This window comes from Haliaeetus albicilla, chromosome 17, assembly GCF_947461875.1.
Source record: "Haliaeetus albicilla chromosome 17, bHalAlb1.1, whole genome shotgun sequence".
In the NCBI taxonomy this organism is placed as follows: Eukaryota; Metazoa; Chordata; class Aves; order Accipitriformes; family Accipitridae; genus Haliaeetus; species Haliaeetus albicilla.
Window position 1 is genome coordinate 12428668 of NC_091499.1, and position 22037 is coordinate 12450704.

Here is a 22037-nt window from a genome sequence, read left to right on the forward strand (position 1 = left end):
AAAAAAAACCTTGCTGCCCCTTACTCTCTAAATCTGTATAATAGGACTAACAATGGGTGGTGTGACAATGAATGTTTGTAAAGCACTTTTAGGTTCTTAAATTAATTATACCATCTGACAATTATGTTTTATTTATTTATTCTCTTTAGTTTCAGATTTGCAATTCCTCTTTTTCCCTCAACAGTTAAGACGTTGGATGAACTTCGAGAGAACTCATAGTCATATCTTTTCTTAGAGATACATCAGTGCAACATGTCACTAGTGGATGAACTTCCAGAGAACTCATAGTCATATCTTTTCTTAGAGATACATCAGTGCAACATGTCACTAGTGGAAGTATTTTATTTAAAACCACAAATGAGGTACCATATTTCACTGGCAAGATTGGCCTAGGGAGATATTTGTCTAAGACACAAATGAATTGTAATTGCTTTGGGCAAATAAAAAATTGAACTAAGTCATTTTAGCTCCTTTTGTTTATTAAGGAATGAAATATGTGACTTCTTAAAAAATCATCCAACCAAAAATAGGATGTGTAGAGCTGCACTTTGGAAAGACCTCAGTCTGTAACAGTATAGCAAGGGGCTAATTTTCTTCCCTGCCTCCTGTCCAGCTATTTTGACCCCCAAAATCTCCAGAATAATTTCTGAATACAGTAATAGCAAATATTCTTGCATACCATCACTAAGACCCTCTGGGAAGAGCTTAGTTACTTCTCTCTTGATTACTCCACTCTCTGTTAGCAGGTGCTGCTGAAGAAGAGTTTGTTATAGTATATTGATAACAGCTGTGTGAGAGAAGTGGAATCCTGAAATCCCCTGTGTCTTGCTGTGACCTTTCACTGAATTATGTGTAATGGCTTCTTTCTAAACTTTTTCTTCTCCTTTTGTCTGTATTTGGTTTATCTCATGCGGCTCATTCAAAAAGACTACTGGGCTCGTGAAGGCAGGTGTTCAAAAGTTAGGAAGAGCCGGAATAAACATGTGTGACTTCCTGGCTTATTTGTTGTGTAGCTTTCAAATGCATCCATGTTGGGATGTTCTCCGTGTATTGCTTCCCTGGAGGACATGATTGTACATGGTACAGTGATGCTCTGTATCCAAGGTGGTGCTAGTTTGGCCATACAAGTATTTTTCTTGTTTTCTGGAAAACCCTTGAGGTCCGATTGCACATGTGCAGGTCTTGGCAGTGAAGCAGGGAAGGATACTGTTGCTGTGTAGTAGTTTGATACCAGGGTGAAGAATGCTATCAAAAAACAGTGATGAAATGAATAAGTGTCATTTTAGGATATGTTTTTGAGAAGTGTGTGATAAATGAAGCATTAGCTGTGCAGGACTGAGATTAAAAGAAATCTAGCACATTACTACTAATAGTTAATCTGGTGTATTGAAAGACGAGGATGTCCTGTGACAACAGTCCTGTTGTGATAAATGAATCTACGTTGGGTGGCCTAACCAATACAGTACAACAACTTGAATTCTTGCGTTACCCAGTTGTGGAGCGGTTGTCTTGGTAGCCCCAGTGATGTAGTTCTGATGCGATATTGAGTGCATAGCTAGCTCACGATATGGTGCAGGACTGTAGATTGCTGACTTGTTCTTGCACCGTTTTGCTTTTGACCCTTTGTCAGTGATCCTCCTGTGTGGCATGAAATTCAAGGTCTTTGCAATCAACAGGAAGACTGTCTTACTGCCAGCACTCACATGTTCCTGCCTGCTCTTCTGTGGCTCTCTCCTTCCCACTCCCCAGACCCTCTGCAGGTCCTCCAAACCCTAGCTGCATCTCGGCCAAGCCACGGCTGTGGGGGAAGCTGGCTGTGATTAGGGATGGGATTTGGGCACATCTGTGGGAAGTGGTGGTTGGAAGTATCTGGTGTTGATGCCAGGTGGAGGGTACTGGGGTTATGGGGTAGCTGGGGTATGATGTGCTGAGCGTGGGCACCCTAGCGGGTTTGCCTTAATCCTGAAGAAAAATGTATTTGGCCCTATGTCAGAAGCCTAAGCTTTTTTATCTTATGTTGCATATATGCATGTGTGGAGTACTCATCAAATAATGAAATCATACCTCCTTCAAATCCTGGCTTAAAACAAGCTGCTTCTAACAGTCTATCCCTTACTTTCCTTTTCTTTCTCCTGACTTGCCTTCTTCCCCACCTAAACGCCATCTGTTTTTGTGAAGTGAGCCACTGAAGATAAAGTTTTTGGGTGCATGACATGGCATGGTGCTGGACAAAAGCATTTTCGTTTGCATTACGGAAAATGCATTTGGATTTGATGGAAATTAATTCCATGAGAGCGTGCATTTTCATTGTGTCCTCCTTGCAGTAGGATCATTTTCTTTTCCAGTTTGAGATGCCAATTGCTTTAAGCCAGTCAGGAATATCTTCTGTTGGTTTTAACAGCATCTGCAGTGTGACATCTTGGCAAGACCTGTTGCTAGTCTATTTATATTGTGCTGATACACTTTTAAGTCAAAATTCCCTAAGTTGTCTCAGATGGGTCAGTCACTGAGGAAAGTGCCAGCTTTGTAAAAGCACCATGAATGTATGGTAATCTTTTATCAGTTCAATCATTCTAGGTGTGTTTTACTTTTATGAGGACTTTGATGTCTATACATGCACTACAGTTGCAGAAATTGCAGCTGGTTCAGAGTCTTGAGCAGGACGTGATCTTTTCACCATATCACTACTGTCACAAATAATTGCACTAATATCTGCAAGACATACCCATTGCTTAAGTCAGTTCATTAGTACATTGTAAAGCTTACATATGAGTAATTTTCCTTCATTTTCTTTCTGACCACTTTTGTGATTAGACTGTGTCTGGCTGAAGTCTTTTGAGAGGATTTAGGGATGCAGGGACGGGGGTTGTGTTTCTTCTGGCTGTGGAATTATCTGCCTACCATCTGCAGTCTTACATTGACATTATTGTTCTGGTTTAAATCCAGATTTTGAAAGTACAGCACTTTCTTATCATTTTGTTTTTTCCAGACTTTACAGCAGCTTCTGAATGCTTGCAAGTATGGGTTTTTTCATAGCTTTTCGCAGCTTCTGTGTAAAATCAGGCCACGCTCTTTCCGTGTGCTCTTTTTTTCTCTAAATAGAAGTGGTATTGGTCTTAAATCTTTACATTCTTCCTCTTTTGTTATAATGTGATGTAAGTTCAGCCTTTGACTAGCCCCCAAGATCTAAAATTTGCATGTATGGAAGCACAAGAATTTTGGATAGATTTCTGTTGGCAACAAAACTGCTGAAGTATCTGTCTTCAGTAGTATGTTTTTTCATTGAAGAGTGCTGGATGATGGAGTTGCAGACAGACGTCACAGCAGATGCTGACCAGCTTGTTTTTTCATTTCAGAGTCTGAAGCTAGTTAGAATAAGAATAAATGTTATGCTTTAACTTGTTTCATGTTATCATTTTTGTGTGCTGTCATATGGTGCCCTACAGGTAAATATGAGTCTCTGCCCAAAAAACTTGGTAGCATGGAAAAAGCTCAGAGGCAAGACGTAGTTGGAAATTGTTTTTCCTCCTGCCCCTGTGTTTGCTGCCTGCAACTTTCACAGTTTTAGGTTCTCTTGGAGATGCTGAAATCCAGTCTCTGGACTTGTCAGGATTATGTCAGATGCCCTCCCAGAAAAGAGGTTGTGGAGGATCACATGTTCCAGCCCTTGAACAGACATAAATTTGCTTCAGCACAGGAGATGGTGCCCCAGTTTTAATGTGTGATGATTTCTTCCAGAGGCGTGCTAGGTTCCTCCAGGAACAGCTGTTCAGTAGGGTTGACTGCCCTGCATTAGTGCAGCTATGATTTAAGTCTATCAATATGAATTGGAGACTCTAGTGTGGTGTAAGCTGAAGCATGAATTTAAAGTACAGTATTTTATTAATGAACAATCAGCTGCTAAGTTGGCACCGTAAGATTACACTTAACCAGTTTGGGGAGGCCCGGGTTTAAGAAATCCTGACCTGGCATGCACTGGGGGAGGCCGCCATCCATTTCACTTTCTCTGATGTCTTGATGGGCAAGTGGAGACACCTCTGCAGATGGATAGCTTAGTTACCAGTATGCCTGATAAAGCAGAACTGGATTTGGTGTGAGCGAGGACAGCTCAGTCAAGAGAGGGCATTGATGTTAGCTGCCTTAGTTGCTACCAGCCTCCAAATAAGCAAGAGCAAATCTAATTTATTTAAATCTAATAACACAAAGAGTTTTCAAAGACTTACCAAGTGATATAGATGCTTTTGACATAGCTTGGAAAAACAGTGCCTAAAGTTAGCTGCTTCTCTGTGTGGCCATCTTCATGAATCACATTATTTCAGTCAACTTGAAGGCAGGGAGAGGTGGACATCTCTCGCTTACTAGGACGGGACTGTCCATCCAGGGAGATATCTTTCAATTCTTTCTCCAGCAGTTCTGGTGGACTGAACTTTGTTCAGTTCTGGTGGCCAGGGGCTGAGCAAGTCACCTGCCTGCAGGTGTGGTGAGCCTGGTTTGGAAGTGTAGGTGAACGCTTCCATGGTCAGTCTGGCTAATTCTCACCTCCGTTACATAGGCTGCATTTCATTTGCAGGGACAGATGGCATATATTGCCCTTAATGCCTTTTACTCTTTTTAAGGCATCCATGTCAGTGACTCTCTCAAGATAAGGAAGGAACATGAGTGAGTGGGAAACAGGCTGAGAAAACCAGAGGAGGAAGGCTAGGAAAACCCCAGCTTGAAAATTGCTTTATGAGAAGAAGAGGCATTTCTTCTCACTTGTTTTGAGCCTGAGATCTGCTGGTTTAATCTGATGTCTTCTAGTACTTCTGCAACCTGATTTTTCTCTACTTAATTATGTCCTGCCTTTGGCTTATGTTACCCTTCCTTGAAACTTTTCTAGTTTTGCTAAATCTTTTCTGAGAAGAGAGGGCCAGAGTTTCAAGTTCCAGGATGCAGTTGAACTTTTTAGACAGTTGAATAAAGGTGCTTTTAGTTGTATTCTCTGCAGTAATAATTTTTAGCACTCTCCCTGCTTTTTAACTGTGCTAATGCTTTCATAAGAACAATCCACTATAAATCCAAGATCTCATTCCTGAATCATCCAGACCCCATCATTAAGCATATGAAGTTGAGCTGGTTTTTCCCGCCATGGATACCAGTCTGTGTTTAAATGGTATTGAATTCTTCCACCTGCTTTACTGGCAGGTTACTTGGTGTTATTAAGTGCTCCTGTATCTCTCTGCAGTCAGCACTTGCCTTTATCCTGAATAATGTAGTATTATCAGTGAGATCTGTAATTTAACTGTTGTAATCTTTCCCTGTCCCCCTGTGATTTGTTAGTGGGTATGTTGAACAATATATTCTTAATGCAGATGGCCGTGGAGCTGCAATGTTAGTGTCCCTCCACTATGAAGACTGACTGCTTTTTCCTTGTACCATTAAATAAATGGTACAAGCTGGTTCTCTATACAGATGAGGACTTCTCCTGTTATCCCATAGCTACCTAGTTTTTACAATATTGTTTTTTTTGTTGTTTTTTTTTTAAGCAGCCTTCCTTCCTTTGAGGGGAATCTTTGGGGATTGCACATGAGTTAGCATGGCTTGAGTAATAATTTTATATCAGCGAAGCTGTGGTAATAGGCTATGTGTAAACTTACCACAAATGTGAAGTAGCTTAATTTAAACATCTTTCTTGTGTCCAAACAATCAGCATTCAGCTCTAAGTAGTCTACATTACAATCATATCCCAGCTTGCTTCATAAAATTTTAAGTTTCGGTATTCTGTTTGGGATTTAGTTTTGGTCAAAGAGCGCCCTGTGTGAATTTGTTTGACAGGTCTCAAATAAAAAATATTTAGAGTAACTCACTTCTGCTTCTTCTTCTTCCTACTTGTCAGACCAGGTTGACTGTTTCTACATTTAGGCCTCCCTTGCTTATTCAGAAAGTATCTAGTCCTTTCTCAATGAGGATTTTAGACTTTGTTTATCTGGAAGCAAGATGGGACCTAACGTGAAAAGTGAATGGCAGAATTAAAAGAGTGGTATGAATATTTGCACCAAGTAGCATGCCACACCAGTAAGTCAAAGCAGAATTCGTAGGTATAAGCTGTGGTCCTTGGCAGAGTTTCTTAATTGAAAGAAACTATTTTTAAAAATTATTCCCAGATTCATTGTGTGCCTACAGGAGTAACTTAAGTAGAAAAAAAACAAACCCCAACTTTTTTCTGCCTCCTCTCAGTTCCCCCTTATCCCTGCCTGCCAACACATGTGCTTGAGAAGTTTAAAATCAAACTTCTAGCTTCCACACTCCATTACTCTTTCAGAGAACCTAGCCTTTCATGTCTATAACTGTGCAGACATACAAATGAAGATGTTGCTGCTTCAGTTATTAGAATCATGTCAGGTTTTTCTTCTTCTTTTTGTTTTTAATCCTCAAAGTGGAACACTTGGCATGGAAGCTAGAAGCATGTTTTATTCAAAATCTATAATCCAGAATTTGGATGTACATATTTCCAGCTTTAAGAATAATTATTTTTGAAATATTGTATTAATATGAATTTGCTTATGTATCATACATAGTTTGTATATCCAGCAAGTATCTGAATATAATTACATGGGATGAGCTGGTTTTGGTAACACACAGGCAAACCAAGAAAACAGGTAGTGATGCATTCAGTAGAACTGAATACAGCACTTTAAAAAAAAACATATTAAAGGTTTATTTGTTCTCCTTCTCATAATTTGGAATTAAGAATCTCTCCTTGACTAAGGTGAAGTAAGTGTTGAACGACTCGTTAAGCTGTGGTGTAAAGCCAGTTTTACCTGGGACCTTGTCGCGGTGTTTTCCCAGAGATGGAACAAAGAGTGTCAGTGAAATGGAGATCTTGCTCTGTCTTTCAGTCCTCTGTAGCTCTCATGAAACACACAGTTACTCTGCCTTGGTGGAAAAAACACAAAATGCACTTTTCAAGTAAGCTAAGCCAGGGAGGGTTAGCAGAGTAGAGTGATACTGTGATGGAATTTCTCAGCACACTATTAAATGTGTGCTACAGTGTTTCACATTAAGATGATGGATTTTCCTATCATTCTAGGGAGCTGTATACTGTCATTCTCCCCAGAATACTAAGATTTTGAAATGCATTAACCATACAGGCAGTGTCTCAGTCTGATTGTTATTGATAAATTCACATTTTAAATTTTAATATAGCAGGCAAGCATCTGTTGCATGTCTGTGCTTTTTACTTGTAAAAAAACAAACAGAACCTTACTTGATTAGTTCTCATGCTTCAGCTTTTGAGTATGAATATTCACTCGTCTGCTAACAGAGAAGTTTCTCATGGTTTGTGTATCTTAAACTTACTAGTTCTCCAAATATATGTGGTCTTTTGAGAAAAACAGGATAGTGCAAAAGTGTCTGTAATGCAAAAGTTAGCAGATTTTACCTAGTACCATTAAAAAATCACTTCTAATATGCTCTGTAAATGGGATGTTCAGGCCTTGCTTAATTGAAGATCAAGAATAAAATGATACTAAAATAATTACCCTTCTTTTAAAAAAATTCTCTTGGTTATACTTTAATAACAGTATTGCCCATAGAGAGGTAATTATCAACAACTTGTGTGTAGTAAAATTATAATTAGTTTACTGTATTAAATCTCAGAAGGGTAGACCTGAAAAACAAAACCTTCAGCTAGTCTTTGCATTATTAGATGGTTTAAAGATAGATGCCTATTATCCTAGGCTTTTTTAAAATTAATTTTTATGCTGTATTTTGTAACAGTAATGCTGGATCAAAACGTGATTTCCCTGTGTGTGTGACTGATCTCATTTAATTCAGTGACTGTTTATGTGAATAAGACTCAAAGAATGTGGCTTTGTATGAGAAACAGAGGGAGCTATAGAGGGCTTATACTTAATATAAAAAACCTCCAAACAAACAAACAAAAAAAAAGGAAACTGATGTTTGTGTTTCCTTGTCTTGTATAATAATTTTCAGTGAAGTTTCATATTGCATGAAATTAAATCTGTAGCCAAGATGATATGATATTGGGCAATTTTTATAATTCAGCATGCAGGTCTGTGCTGTTGAAACAATAGGCTGTTTTAAGGTGCAGGTAGCCTGACTAAAATAATGTGTGTTGCAAAAGAAGTTGCAGTGCATTTTCAATAGAGAACATTCAGCAGAGAGATACTTGTCAACTCTGCATGGTATGTTACAATCATGGGAGTAGTTAACAAGATAAAGAAAATCTCAGCTTTCTTTCTGTTTACAAAACTGGCCTTTCTGGAAGGACTGGAAAACAAGAATACAAATATATAATATGCTTGCCTTCTCTTTCTTCCTCTCCTTTCTGCCTCCCTGTATTGAGCCAAAAATAAGTGGGAAGACTAACTGTAAGAAAACGTCAGTAGAGTAAGTCCTCCCCTTCCTTATTTTTCTCTCTCTGTTTTATACGCTATTGAGAGCTGATGGTTGTGTGGCAGCGCAGCTCCTGTGATAAGGTATGATTCAGTCCTGTAGTGCCGACAGAGCAAAACTGTGGTGTAACTCTTTCTTAATCATGTTGCAGTAGCCACAAGTCCAGCGAAGGATTGGCATAGTTCATGAGTGAAGTTTGATCTTGTTGGCACTGAAATGCCAACACGTTTTATTTATTTACTTATTTATTATTATGGCCATATTAGGCCACTCTTGTGGTTTTAAGGTAATGAAGATATCCTCAACCTTTTCTCCATTTCATTTTCCCATGCAAAATTCCTCTTCATCTTGTGCCACTTCCAAAAGCTTCTCTGTATTGTTCTCACCTTTATCTTCTCCCCTCTTTGTCCTAGACATACTCTTGCATCCTTGATCTGAGAATCATCTGTTTTTCTTTGATCTGTTCCTCATCCCTTACAAATCTCCTGTTGTTCTTCTAGTTGTGCTCCCGACAGTGGTTAATGAGTGCTGAGTCATCACTTTGAACCCAGACGAGCTATGAATAGAGAAAAAGGTAGTTTAACAAACCTTTAAAAAAGAATTTGTGAGTGAAAAAGGATCTTTGGCCCTCTCCCATGCTCTTCCAGGTGCTCTTTACCAGATTGGTTGTTGTGACATGTCTTCTGAGGCTTTTTAAAAGCTCTGTGTTTGGGATTTTCTTCCTCATCCTCTCTTCTAGGATTTATCTGTCTCAGTTTGCAATCTCATTTTTTCTGCTTTCACTTCAACTTTAGTAACGTTGGGGTCTTGGAGCATATTTTTCCATCTCTGACTTCTTTCAACTCTGTCTACTCCAACATCAGCAGCTCATGGACTTTTCTGGTTGCGCTTCCAGGCCTTAGCAGTGCAGTGGTTTTGTTCCTTGGTAGGAGTGATGGTGAAGCATCTGCCTTCCGCTGATACTCTGTAATTACCTAGGGGTAAAGTTATGCTGTTCCTTTCTGTTGTGGGAAAGGCTTCAGAAAACCTTCAGACTGATACAGAACATAAAACACACATATGTTCCCTCCCTGTAATTTGCAAGTCTCGTGCGTGTGCTTTGCAGACTTTTTGAAAGGATATGTTTCTCCTGGTTCATGACAACCACCCTGATGGGTGATTTGCTGCACCAAAGCAGATTATTCACTGACTTAAAAAATAAGAGTGAACTGATTTTTCAGGTAGTAATTGCCAAGTTTATCTCTCTGTATACGATAATTCCCATGGTGGTATACTGTCTTTGCAGCTTTAGCGATAAACCCTGTTGCAGTTTTAATTCTTCTTCTTCTTTGCATTAACTGTATTATCTTTTTGTTTCAGTAATAAAACCGTTAGGAACTACAAATCTAAATGTAACCCTGTTGTACTTATCACGGTCATGGCAGTCACTGTTAGGTCCTTTAGGCTGATGCATTAAAAAACTCACTGGCAAAACGAATGTATAAGAGGAGCAGAATCATGGAGTTTCAGAATAATGCCCCTGTTCTCTACTACCTGTGTTTACTTTACAACTTGTAAAGTACCAACAAGAACATTGTGCAAGACAGATCTGAGCATCACAGTATTGCACCCTTGGATATCAACAGCTGATGAGGAAAATGAACTTTGATATGCCTATTAGAATTATTGATTTAGTTGTGTTTGCTGCAGAGAAATTGCCTTACTTTGAGTTGGGTCGGATATCCTCAGACATGCATGGAGGAGAACATTGCTGCTGTACCATTTCTCCTTCAATAGTTAAACAGCTTAGGACAAATTGAGGGAGTGGAGTGGTTCAGGCTATGTATGGGAACACTCTCGTCTGGTCCTTGTTTATCTGGTGGTTGTGTCTTTGTTTTGTCATGAGAATAAATGCTTGAATATATCTTTACAAATTTCTGATTTCTAACATAGCTACCCAGTTTATTCATCTTGATATGCTTTACTAAAAATCATAATCTGTATTGTGTAAGTCACTGAATGTATTTTAGATGGATCACAGAATCACAGAGTGGTTGGGGTTAGAAGGGACCTTTGGAGGTCTGGGAGGGCCACCTAGAGCCGGTTGCCTGGGTTACTTAGTTTCTTTGCAGAGTTTTGTATTGGTGTTATATATCTAAATGTTTGAATGTTCTGTATCTTAAAAGGAATTAATGCACCCCCACATCTTAAGGCTCTGTAGTGCTTTAGAAGGATATCTTAACCTCTTTTGGGTTGAAAAATGATTGCCAGTTTTGCAATAAACAGTGCTCCATTAGGCAAGATCATATGTCAATTCTGGTACTGTACAGTCCATAAAAATTGCAGATAATGGGTACATAGATGGCTTGATTTAACAGACTGGTTCATAAGCATGGCTGAGAAGGATGGAGCTGGAGGAGGGTGGGGGAGAGATTTGTCTCAAGAAGTAATTCTACAGGCAAGGTATGTTTTTTTGTGGTTTAGGGTGTTACTTAATACTTGATATCTGAAGTATTTGAATGTGAAGGAGTTGGAGAGGACTGAGACTTTGGCGAACAATTTCAGCTTTGCTGACCCTGTGCAGAAGGTGTAAGAAGAGCAGGCATGGCGTGAGATGGGTTAGTGCAGCCAAAGGCCTTTTGCAGATAATTTGTCAAACCTCTGTCAGCAAGGTTATTCACCCGATGCTGGGACCATCTTCAGAAATAAGTGTGTATTGCATAAACTAAACTTATTCCTGGACTCTCAGGTTGTAACACCTGAGTCAGCAAATGTGTCCTACTAATATACACAGCCCAGTACGTTTTGATGAAGCAAAGATCTTGTACCAAAACACTGCTGCTGTCATTGTTGTGCAGTCTGTCCCAGCACACGCCTTTTCTCAAGCGTAACCCCTCCTTCTCCCCTCAAAATCTGCAATTGTAAAGATCCTACTGGCATGTCAGCACAGGTCTTCAGAGAACCCGTGGGGCATTTTTAATGAGAATAGCTTTAGAATTCCTGGCTTGATTTATGAAGAAAAGAAAAAAAAAAACCCAACACAGAAACAGTATCCTCTTACCTATTAAAATGTTTGCCTTCTACTTACTGGTGATATCAGCTTAACTTTTGCAGATGCAAAATGAATAACCAAATGTTTACCTGTTTTCCACTTAGAAGTATAGACTCTTTTCTCTGCCTAAATGCAATACAATTCCAGAGAGAGGGAAGTGGAAAGGTAAAGAACTAGAGGTCTTTGTTATAAATTATGAAAGAAATAAACATTCAGGACTTCAGCATTGGGTGTTTGCTGCAAGATTTTCCTGTAACTTGTCTGTGAAAAATAAAGCTGAAAATATTTTTAGCAGTTTTGGTGTACTGTTCTAAGGTGGTTTTTGTAACTTGTACGAAGTGAGACGAACAAGGCAACAGGTCTTTGCTTTTAGTTCCCATTCATCAACCCAGCTGTGTTAATGTATGCATTTCATTTTTTGTTTGTTTTTGAGAAAGACTTTACATTACAGCTACAGAAATAAGGCAAGTACAATCATTGTGCATTATTTATATTCATACATTCATAATAATAATTCATATTCATAATCATATTTACAGGTATAGAAAACCACTCCAGCCCATGCTGAGGACACCGATTACAACAGGTGCCCTAAGTCTTACCTGCATCTACATTGCCTTGCAGAAAGTGCCAAACCTGTTCTCATTTTGCTGCACCCAGCCAGTAGACATAATTTCTCACTGTTCAGTAACATCCCCCCCCCCCCCCCCCCAAAAAAAAAAGCTTGACTCCCAACATTCCTCTCATGTCTTAAAAATATTTGTGTAAGTCCTTGGCAAGAAGCTGACTCTGTTCCTCACCACTAGCCAGTCTGCTTCTGCTGCCTTGTATGCCTATTTCTTCCAGCACTTATTCCTGTAGTTCAAGTACCGGAGGAGGTGTGTACTGTGGTTTTAAACACTCTGAATACAAGTCCTGTGGATCGTTAACATAGGCAAGTAGTATGAGAGAATGTACAGGCATGGGGTGCTGCTGGATATTTGGTTTTCCGTGGCTTTTATTTAAAACGGAAATTAAACATGAAAAACCGTAAGAAAAGAATGCTGCACTGTAAACCTTAAAGACGTCATCGTGTATATGTTACTCTGTGGGAGACATGCCTTGTGTGGGGCACAGGACAAGCAGTGACTGGGCAGGGCTCAGGAGAGGTAAGAGTATGCTTTTGTGTGGAAGCTGTGACCTGGAACCCAAGAGCAGGCTTGCGCCATTGGGAACAACAGTTGACTAATTCTGGCATATGATTTGCTTTTCAGCTTTAGCGTTAGATTAACTCCTTCGGGGCAAATGTGTTCCTTTGATTTCTTACTGTGCTCCCAAACTGACACATTCATCAAAACCAGGATCGTTTTCTGTACGTCCATTTCTTTTACTGTACTCTGTTGCATGAATTTACACTGCACATAAATCTGGAAAAAATGTGTTTCAGGATTTTTGTTTCCTCATTTTAATACCTATTACTGTAGTACTATACCAAAGGGTTAGATCTCTGGGGAAATTTCTTTGCACTATACTAATGATGGTCAGTTCACATCAGTTTAAATCCAGGGAATGGAATAATGACAAGATTTTGTCCCTCATCTGATCCTGAGCAGAATTGCCTCTGGCAGTACAGAGAAGGTATTCTTTGAGAGGATACTGGCACTCTGTTGCAAAGGCTGCCCAGATGCCAGGTCCAATACTCGATTAAGAAATGTCTTGCTCCTGTTGGTTCTGCAGAATTTGTTTCAATCTCTTAATTGGTTTTTGTAAGCTTTGAATCAGAGCAAGCAAGAGCAATATTCTTCCCATAATAATGACGGTAAAACCTCCTGAAACTTCTGAAGTGAATTCCTGTGTATCCTCATCCTGGCAGGTCTGTTAGTAAATCAACATGCAGTCTAGCAAGGAGGAAACTTTTCAAGTAGAACTTTTCCTAAGCAGTTGAAAATACAGATCTGTAGGTCTCAGTCGCCAAATCTGGTTAATATAAAATCTCAAATGCCTTATAAGAGAACAGCTATAAGCCTGTTGATGTAAAATTGCAAGTATTGTTCTTTTGTGTAAATAGTTTGTCAATATTACTGGAGGCACCAAAGAAGAAAAAATAGAAAGAAAACCGTGCTCACCAAGGGGACAGTCCTGCTCTGCTTGATGGTTCTGGCAGAAATTGTGTTTGCTAGGACAGGAGCAGGATCGATTTCAGATTCTTCATTTCTTTAGCCTTTGCTGCTTCCTGCTGAACTACCTTTTTTTTTTTTTTTTTTTTTTTTTAAGTAGCCTGAAACACATTCCAGAAATGTCTGTGTGAGGGAGAAGAGTAAGAGTGCCAAGGCTGCTGATGAATAAGAGACTTTGTGATGAATCTTGTAAAATTGGATCTTTTAATTCAGAGAATGGTTATCCATTACCGAGTCTTTTGTTGCCTTCTTTTGAATCAGAGGGGAGAGGAGGAGATGTTAATTGTTGTCCTTCACTTCCCTCTAGCCTACCTGAATTAAGACAGGGATGAATTGCTTTGATGGGGGAGGAGGAATGCAGAGGAAGTTGATTCACTCTGTTAAATCTGAAGATGCAGCAATGGTATTACTTCACTTCTAAAACTAACCAGTTTTGGGAAATTTAAATTTACATTCAAAGTTTGATTTGAACTATTTTGATCTGGGCTGAGAGATGATAATGAAAACTTTCAGTTTTAAAATCACTATTTTTTAAATAGACATTCAGGTCTTGTTGACTCCCAGTCCCTTGGAATAAATCCCTCAAGTTGAGTGGTTTTTTCAGTTCTAAACTATTTCGCAACAATGTTGTATTAACAAAACAAATCTTAGAATAACATCAACTTGGAGCTTCCTACAAGGTGAATTTGAATTGCATGCGTATTTTATCCAGGCTATGTCAGAATCCCAAATGTACAATTTTTCCTTGCTGAACATACCATATTTCTTACAGTTTTCCTGGTAATAACAGCTGGAGAACAATTGTGGCAGTTTCTAACTTAACTAGGTGACATGTAGCGTGTGGTCAGGGCTGGAACAGATGTGTCCCAGGAGTACACATTGGTAAAATTATCCGTCACACCTCAGATGATAGTATTGGATTACTAATAGGTAATAATTAATATGTAAACATAGATATGTGAGCTGTCACTTCAAGAAGGGCACTTGAAGCAGTGGAGGAACTGTATGAAGGAGCTGCCTATAGTTTGCCAGGTTAAGGAGTCCTTGCTTGTGAAAGCTTGCAGTTAGCAGAGTTGAGTCTCATAAACTTGTCTTTAAACCGTAGTTTTTCATTAGGTATGACAGTGTATCACGCAAATGTCTTTGGAATGAATCCATTATCTGAAACTCCTGTGGTGCTTGTTAACTTAAATACCTCGCGAGAGAAGTGCCTTTTAATAGTTAAGTACTTTTGCCCCTTCAGTTATTGCAAGAGCTCCTGTTGTGTCCATTTGTGATGTTTCCTTCTCTCCAAGTTGAAGCGTGCAGCTCTGTTGCAGCAAACACTGCAGCGTCCTTTCAGCATTGCTGCCAAAGCTGTCAGTCTCTAGCTTCAAGGGAGCTGCCCTGTCTCCACAGATTGCTTCCAGCTTTTTGTGTTGGCTGCCGGTGCATTGGCTTGGCAGTCACAGTCATCTGGAAGAGCTTTTTAGAAGACTCTAATCCTTATTTTGTATAAAACTCTTCTGGACAAAATGTCTAACTTGGGAATTAGGCTGCTGCTTTCCATGCTGCATCCAAGTTCTGTGTTTGACTTCTTTGTAATGTACGAGGGGTTTGGCTGGGAAGACTGTGCTGCCTCTCTGTGCTACTTGTCCTTCTGAACAGTTACAGCAGCCGGCATCCCTTCAGATCTCAGGGGGAGACCTCGTAACACAGTGGCAAACACCTGAATCTTTTGAGTGCTGGGGGAACCTGCCCTGACAGGGCGCTTGTTGGGGACTGTAGCAAGACACGTGGCTCGATGGGACCTCCGTCCCTCCTTTTCCCTCCCTCCCCAGGCAAGAAAGGAGAGAAACCATAAGGAAGCGCAAAAGGATTCAAAGGCAAGGCAGCCTCTTCTCCCCATACCTGTGAGGGTAGCACCCGATAGCCCATGCCACCAGCTATACCTAATGCCGAGGCCTGATGCCTTTTCCCTTCTCCCTGCGTACCGAAGATGTCAGATGCACTCCCTGCCCTCCCTGATGGTTTTGTTGTGGCAGGGCATACCAGGAACGTAGTCCCTCTGAAGAGCTCTCCACGTTTATGGGGATAGTGCAGGTCTACCAGGCTCACGCAGCACAGATGAGTAAGTAGTATATGGTGAACCTGCTCCTGATTTCTAGCCTTATGGTTTTCTGCATGAAACCTTGCAGACTGATGTGGAGGGGAAAAGACAAGCATGTTCCTCTTCAGAACGCTTTCTGTGACTAGTTTTATCCTCCACCCTGCAAAAGCTGGTATGACAGGCATAAAGCATTTTTAAGGGAATGAATAACCTGTCATAAACCAGCATTGCTTCTTTTGCTTATTTGAGAGAATTTGTTAAGAAGTCTATTCTAGCTGGGGAGCACAGCACTGGCTTCTTGGGAGGCAGATAGCAGATCACTGCAGAAAACAGAGCTGTAAACATATGGTTCCCTGCAAGTGTGCCAAGATACCCTTTTCTCATGTGCCAGCAAGTGACAGTCTCCCCTCCCAGCAAAGGGACTCCTTCAGTCTTAATCAAATCTTTAACATTACTGTAAAAGTGAATCTCTGTTCTAGAGGCAAGATGGAGGAGCTGGTATCCTTAGTTCTTTTCAGACCTTTCCCTGTTTTGTTATGGGATCATAGAAAGTATTGCTTCAAGTCAGAAAATACTGAATATTGTGAAAATTGCAGTGTGTACTTGCCCAAGAAAAGTTAGAGCTGTATATTGCACTTCCTGCAGAATGGCATGGAGGGGAGGAATTTTCTCCCCATTCTAAAGGTTTGAGGTTTGGTGTGTTTTTTTCTTTTAAGGATTGGGGTGTTGCCTGGTGTTATCACTACAAATCTCCAAGACCTAGCATCCAGGACTGAACAAGTTTTGCAGGCTTCTCTGCTCTCTCATCACTGCCCTCCTCTCCCTAACCCCAGCTTGCCACTTCCTCAGTCATTTAATGAAGATACAAAGCTCCTTGTTGTATGATACTCAAAATGTGATATGATAGTCTTGCAGGAGAACTAACGGAGTGGTCATTACCAGGTGTTTGGTATTTTCCATTGCAGGGAGATCTGTAGCTGTAAGAATGTCTTTGGTTGTACTGGGTCCCTGTACAGGAGGGGACAGCAGGTTGGGATGCCTTGTTGTGTGGCACCATCTGTGCAGCCACAGGCCTTCCCTGGGGCTGCAAGTGAATGTGGGTGGTGGGGTAAGTTCGGTCCCTCTTAACCTCCTGAGAAGGAATGGTGCCTACTGCTCCAACAGAGCTGAATGTGGAGCTGGGTCTCACAACACGTGGAAACCTCCGAGTTGGTGAACCAAGTAGGTGTGAAATCCCATACAGAATCTCCATAATATTTGATTTAGACTATGTTTTTTCATCAGGGAAGTGTGGGCAGATCTGCTGTCGTATAAAGGCATCAGGATTGTTTCATCTCTGGCCCCCTCAGGAAGGAAGAAACTAAGGTTTTACTATAGGATATGCTTTTAGTTTGCTGGTCAGATCATCTGATGTAGATATTCCTGCTGTTTCTGTTTCACCTTCTGTTTTACTACAAGTGAGCCTGCACTGATTACAGCGTTGTCTTTTCTGGTGCACAGACAAATAAAGTAGGACTGACCCAATTGTTGTTTCATAACTGCTTCTTGGAAGACACATCCATCATTTTGCGGACAAGTTCAATAACCAGAACATGTTTTCTTCATTTTTGAAAATATGGCTCATGAAATGTGTTGTTCTTTGGAAGTAAAGTGCATTTTAATGCACCGTAAAAGACTCTGACAAAGAGAACATGCATAGCCTACAGGGAAAAGTAGCTTAATTCTCCTGTCTTTAAAGATTAGTTTCATTTTGGAGCTTCTCTCCCAACATTATGATTAAAATAAGACACTACCAGTGTTTTTCTTGGACATTTGAGCCATTAAGGCAGTCAGGATTTGGAAGGCTTTCTCAAAATGAGTTAATAGCAGTAGCAGCCTACCATTGTCTCAGAGAAAGACATCTGTGGGTTTTTTTCTTCTATCAAATTGTATATAGATATTTTAAAAAGGCTTATTGCAAATATTTCCTTGCTTAAGGAGAATTCAGCCATCATTGGATGTAATTATATTCCCATATGAAACCATCCTTTGGCCTGTTAGTATCTTGTATTTCTTCTGGCAAGTAGAATACATGCAATGTAAGCCTTGGAACTGAATTCTTACTACGGTCATTGTACAAATTAATTTATTTTAAAATTGACAATGTCTTTTCATATTCTACCAGTATATATGGTTATTAATATTCTCTAACCTAATTCATATCACATAATAGTTGAGTTTGGAAGGGACCTCTGGAGATCTGTGGAAGCTGCACACTTTGGATATTAGAACAGCACTTTGAATACCTGAGGGGAACTAAATCCTCATACACTGTGCTATTCTGATTGAAGATGAAACCACTTTTGGCTCAGAAGCTTTCAAACGTATATTGCTGATCTCCCAACAGTAGCACACCGCTATTGATTTCGTCTCTAGCAATCATTTCAGAGTTGCTCTTACATCATTGCCATGTTTTTGTCCTTCACCTTTGACTGCACTTTTGAGCAGTGAGCATCTGGTGAAGGTGATGACAGTGATGAAAATGCAACCATTCAGAAAAAAGGCAGCAAGGAAGTTTGCACCAAAAGGTTTACCTTGTGTGTTCAGCTTCGTAGATGAAACAGTGAGATCTTTTCAGGAGGTCAGCCATTCCAAGAGTGACTGGGCAAAGTCACTGGGACATTGCAAGGTTTGGTCTCACATTATGAAGAAAGGTCATGCTGGTCAAAATTTCAAGCTAGTAAGTAGTCATCCCCTGATTTTTGTTTCAAAAAGGGGTCAGCATCTCCTGCTGCCACAAAGCTAGCCTCCAAAAAGTGAGCCTCTCCTCCATCTTTTCTCTTGTTACTAGATGATGAGTTGGTGGTTGACTACCCTGATGATCCTGCTCTTGCCTCTCTTTTCTCTGTGGCAAACCTATAGCCTGTGTGTAGGTCCTGGGTCTCTGTAGGCATTCCCTCCTCTCTTATCTTAGTTGCTTTCTATCTGTCGAATCACTAATGGTCAGACATTTAAGGAATGAGTCCTTGATGGATTTTAAGGGCTTAAGGCAGCCCCACCGAGTTACGGTTCAGGGTGCAGTACCAGACACCAGACCAATAACTTATTTCTAAGTAATGGCACAGTAACAAATACAGATCAGTAGTACAATTACCCAGGCTGAAATGACAGCAAATCCAGTAATTCACCAATACTGGGCTAAGCTTAATATTCAGGTGCACAAAGACTTACATGACCATGGTGACCAGGCAGGCCAGCAGGAAGCCGGGCATGGCTCCTCTCCAGGTGAGGAGCAACTTGGACCAGACAAGGGGCTTGGGGAATGCCAAATTCTCCGATCAGATGGTTGTTCTTTACTGCTGAGCTGCAGAAGCAGCGCCTGGACTTGTTAACTAATGACCATATCCCACCTCCGCTCCCTCTCTGTGCCAGTTCTCTCCTTGGTGTGTGTAGGCATGGAAATACTGCGTAAGGCAATACTAGCCCCATGCTTATGCCTCTGTTGATGTGGCTTGTCAGTTGGGAACTGATTATTCTGATTTTGGAAGGTATGGGTGGTGGCATTGGAGGCAGATGTTTCCCTGGTGTCAGAGATAGGTTCTGCTTCCAGGCAGTTGGTGGTTGTAGTGGATGACCTTTGTCTTTACTGTTTGTGGAGAAGAGATTTATTTTATGTAAGTGTACTCAGTTTGCTCACTTTCCATTCTTACATTGGAAGGAACACAAAATTTTATTTCCTAATATTTTTAAGGAAAAAAAAAAGTGAGATAGTGGAGTGGGACATCTAGTCAGTCGTTGAAATTTGGGGAGAGGAGTAGGGTGGCCAAGGGGTGCCAGCCACCTCTAGACGCCCAGACTTTTCACACGAGTGCTTTTGTCTGTGCTCATATGTTTTATTTCATGAGTTTTTAATGTTAGCATCCTGAAGGCTAGGGCATAAGTATAAAACATGTTTCAACTCCCTCAGGCTGGAAGGGGATACAGATCAGAAGCAATATATGCATTAGGATTTGGGAACTATTGCCTTAGCCTTGTGTGAGAGGGAAAAAGAGCCCTGGTAAGTTCCGTCGTGCTAAGGGAGTTTCTTGCAATACCCCTTATCTGCAGCATAAATGTCATGAGCTAGCTAAAAAAGATACCTCTTGAAAACAAATTGCTGAATATCCATATTTAGTCAGTGGATCAGAAAGGCATTACTCTCCTCTACAGCTTTAGGTCCAGTATCCTGCATAGTGCTTTATCCTGCATAGTCATTCTGCTGGGCAGCGGAAGGCACGGGAGGAAGGAAGGTGACTGCGTGCTATGAAACCTCTCTTCCAGCCCCACATTAACAGGCTCCTTTTTTTCTGGCCTGTGTAATACCTGTTAGCTGCCCTTCGTGGCATGTTTGCACAAGGATCGTTCGTGCAGTGCATTTGGCCCCAGTTTGTGCTGCAGCTGAGTTAGATCAACCCAAACCCATATGTAAGATTTTTCCCTGGTTAGACTGATCTTGGGAGTAAACCTGTTCTTTGGGGCTATGTCTGGTTTTACGTATGTGCTGGGTCAAAGCATTAACTGTTAGTCAAAGTTGCTAGCTAGTTCACAGTTTATTAAAAATAAAGCAGATAAGCTAACACTGAACGGACTGTCTAAAGCCGTGCTAATGTTCTGCGTCCCGCCACACGCAGGGACCTGATCTTTTTCTTCTTACCAGTGGTTTTGTATACAAGAAGCTTAACTTGTCTTTATCATCTCATTTGTAAGTGAAAACAGCTGTGATGTGAAATACGAAAGCCCATCTCACCTGGTAAAGAAAAATACTTTTACCCTATTACATAGGACATAACAGGACGATCTAGAGGTGCAGCCCATCTGCCTAACAGAAATGAGTAGGTCAACGCTGAAACTCTAATAGGTGTTGTTTACTGACCCTTAATGGCTTTTCTCATCTCCTGAGCACGCCCCCTAGACAGTTTGGGAACTGCCCAGTACATTAAAGGACAGCATCAGACCTGAGATGCCGTGTGGTCCCAGGCAGTGCAGCTGCTTTTGTGGGTGTGGTGGGAGTTGTGCTCCAGTTTTAGGACTGCTTTTACCCATGCCGCAGTGGTAACAGCAGCTTCTGGTGCTGGATCCTGAGCACCTACTGCTGGGAGCTACTTCCAGCCTTGCCTCTTCCCTCCTGTATGGAAGTGGTGGTACTGTCTTCTCTGTGAGAGAGAAGGTGGGTTGGGAGGATTTCTTATGAAGGTTGCATCTGCTCTGTAACTGCTCTGCATAGAGCGGCACAACTTTTTGGAACTGCTGTGCTCCGCTTTTATCGCAGTGGTCCTTGCTGTGCCAGAAAACATCCAAATGAGACCTTCCATGCTTTTCTGGCTTCCTCAAGATAGATGAATTGTGCCCTTGAGAGTAGTAATAAATACGAGTTGAAACTCTGGCTTTATATTGCTTTTTGACTTATATTTCTTCCTCAGTGTTTCAATTAAGGCAAATTAGAAATTAATCACGTAACAGGGTATATGATAAGGTCATGCAGGTTAGCAATATAATCCACTGTGTATAATGGGAGCATAAAAATAAAATGAGAGGTTTCAGGGGGTCTTACGATACTGATTCATTAGCAGTGAGCAAAATAACAGGCTGAGATTTGCTAGGCTCAGCGAGATCCCAGGGTGATCAAACCATCCACAGGTCTGGGATCCCAGATGAACATCCAGACCTGCGGACGGTTAGATCAGCCGTATTACATCGCCAATTCTTTGCCAATACAAAAAACCCCACCACACAAATGGGGGCAAAATGTCATGTACACTTCCATGCATATGACCATATCTGCAATAAATAACCTGTGCTTGTTTTAATTCAGGTGGTCGGTTTGCTGGCTGGAGTTTTGTGGCTGGTTTCAGCCTTTGGAGACTGGGATATCTGCACCACTGAATATCTCTTTGAACAGATAAACTAAATGTTACGGTTTCATTAAATTTGAGGCAGTCTGTCGTCTTCTTAATAGTAATGATAATGTATTCTTGTAAAGTATCATATGTCATTTTCTAAAATCAAAGCACTAGGGCCTATATAGCTGGGCTTCATTAAGGAGATGAAGTGAACGAAGAGAGGCATCTGGCAGAAGAACAGAGGACAGTGTAAAAATAGAGGCGTATGTTAGTTTGAGTAGCATTAGTCATTTCTGATATTATGTTGCGTATGAACTTCTGCTCCATTCAAAGCAGAAGACTGAGCCAACAAAGCCAATTTTCAGGACATTCACACAGTGTTCCTTTCTTCCTGAAAATAAGCAGCTGAAGCTTGGGGAAATTGGAGGTGCCTTTTGGCCAGCAGAAATCTTTGCCACAAGGACAATTTGATAATGTATCCTAAATAAATCTTCAAAAAGCACATT

The 22037-nt window shown here is 40.7% G+C and overlaps 1 protein-coding gene across 3 annotated transcripts in view; it reads left to right on the plus strand.

The window, feature by feature from the left end:
• ANKRD6 (ankyrin repeat domain 6) overlaps positions 1-22037 on the plus strand; it is a 115943-nt gene that overhangs the window by 2209 nt on the left and 91697 nt on the right. Inside the window, exon 1 of one of the 3 annotated variants that reach the window (XM_069804865.1) lies at positions 12254-12576. The exons of the other annotated variants lie outside the window; for them this stretch is intronic. The gene's annotated coding sequence lies outside the window, so the exon portion shown is untranslated. Of the gene's footprint in view, positions 1-12253; positions 12577-22037 lie in introns of those variants that run through there. 3 annotated transcript variants of the gene reach the window in all.